Source organism: Ovis canadensis, chromosome 8 (genome assembly GCF_042477335.2).
Source record: "Ovis canadensis isolate MfBH-ARS-UI-01 breed Bighorn chromosome 8, ARS-UI_OviCan_v2, whole genome shotgun sequence".
NCBI classification, from domain to species: Eukaryota; Metazoa; Chordata; class Mammalia; order Artiodactyla; family Bovidae; genus Ovis; species Ovis canadensis.
The window spans coordinates 17,012,580-17,014,432 of NC_091252.1; the positions used below are offsets into that span (position 1 = coordinate 17,012,580).

A 1,853-nucleotide genomic window follows, 5' to 3' on the forward strand; every position below is an offset into this window, starting at 1 on the left:
CCAGTGAGTCAGCTCTTCGCATCAGGTGGCCAAAGGACTGGGGCTTCAGCTTCAGCATCAATCCTTCTAATGAATATTCAGAGTTGATTTCCTTTAGGATCAACTGGTTTGATCTTCTTGCAGTCCAAGGGACTCACAAGAGTTCTCCAGCACCACAGTTGGAAAGCATCAGTTCTTCAGCATCCAGCCGCCTTTATGGTCTAAGTCTCATACCCACACATGATTATGGAAAAACCAGAGCTTTGACTGTATGAACCTTTGTTGGCAAAGTAATGTCTCTGCTTTTTAATATGCTGTCTAGGTTTGTAATAGCTTTTCTTCCAAGGAGCAAGCCTCTTTTACTTTATGGCTGACGTTACCATCAGCAGTCATTTTGGAGCCCAAGAAAATAAAATTGTTCACCGTTTCCATTGTTTCCTCATCTATGTGCCATGAAGAGATGGGACCAGATGCCATGATCTTAGCTTTTTTAATGTTGAGTTTTAAGCCAGCTTTTTCACTCTCCTCTTTCACCTTTATCGAGTGGCTCTTTAATTCCTCTTCACTTTCTTCCATTAGGGTAGTGTCATCTGCATATCTGAGGTTACTCATATTTCTCCCAGCAATCTTGATTGCATCTTGTGCTTCATTCAGCCTAGCATTTCACCTGATATACTCTGCATAGAAGTTAAGCAAGCAGGGTGCCAGTATATAGCCTCGTGTACTCCTTTCCCAGTTTTGAACCAGTCCATTGTTCCACGTCCAATTCTAACTGTTGCTTCCTAACCTGTATACAGGTTTCTTAGGAGGCGGGTATGGTGATCTGTTATTCCCATCTCCTTAAGAATCTTCCACAGTTTGTTGTGATCCACACAGTCAAAGGTTTTAGTGGAGCAAATGAAGAAGTAGATGTTTTTCTGGAATTGTCTTGCTTTTTGATCTAGTGGATGTTGGCAATTTAATCTCTTTCCTCTGCCTTTTCTAAATCCAGCTTGTACATCTGGAAGTTCTCAGTCCACACTTTTGAAGCTTAGCTTGGAGGATTTTGAGCATGACCTTGCTAGCATGTGAAATGCTGTGTGTCATGGCCAAAAACCAGATCATGTTTGGGAAACAGGATATCCACATGTAAAGATGGAAACTGAACCCTATCTTACATCACTCACAAAAATTAACTCAAAGTGGATTAAGTACTTAATTATAAGACCTAAACCAAAACCCCCAGAAGAAAACATAGGCGAAAAGCTCCTAGACATCAGTCATGGCAATGAATTTTTAAATATGGCACCAAAAGCAGAGGCAACAAAAGAAAAAAAAAAAGTGAGACTTTTAAACTGCATATTTCTGCCCAGCAAAAGAAATAGTCAATATGAAAGGCAATATACAGATTAGAAGAAAATATTTGAAAACCGTGTATCTGATAATGGGTTAAGATCAGAAGTATATAAGGAACTCATAAAACTCAATAGCAAAAATATAAAAATAAAAACAATTTAAAAATGGACAGTGCTCGCTTTGGCAGCACATATACTAAAATTGGAACGATACAGAGAAGATTAGCATGGCCCCTGCGCAAGGATGACACGCAAATTCGTGAAGCGTTCCATATTTTTTCGAAATCGCCAGTCTATGTCTGACGCAGGATACAGCATGCTTGGGGCTGGTGCATGGGGATGACCCAGAGCGATGTTATGGGGAGGGAGGTGGGAGGGGGGTTCATGTTTGGGAACGCACGTAAGAATTAAAGATTTTTTAATTTAAATAAATAAATAAATAAATAGCAAAAAAATGGACAGAGGACTTGAATATGCATCTTTCCAAAGACATAAAAAATGGTCAACAAGCATATGAAAATGTTCTCAACATTACTCATC

General features: G+C 39.4%; 1 non-coding gene across 1 annotated transcript; it reads left to right on the forward strand.

The window, feature by feature from the left end:
- Nucleotides 1-1,485: 1,485 nt before the first annotated feature.
- On the forward strand, nucleotides 1,486-1,592 carry LOC138445457 (U6 spliceosomal RNA). Its single transcript, XR_011258891.1, has one exon. It is a non-coding gene; the product is annotated as a U6 spliceosomal RNA (small nuclear RNA).
- The last annotated feature ends 261 nt before the right edge of the window (nucleotides 1,593-1,853 follow it).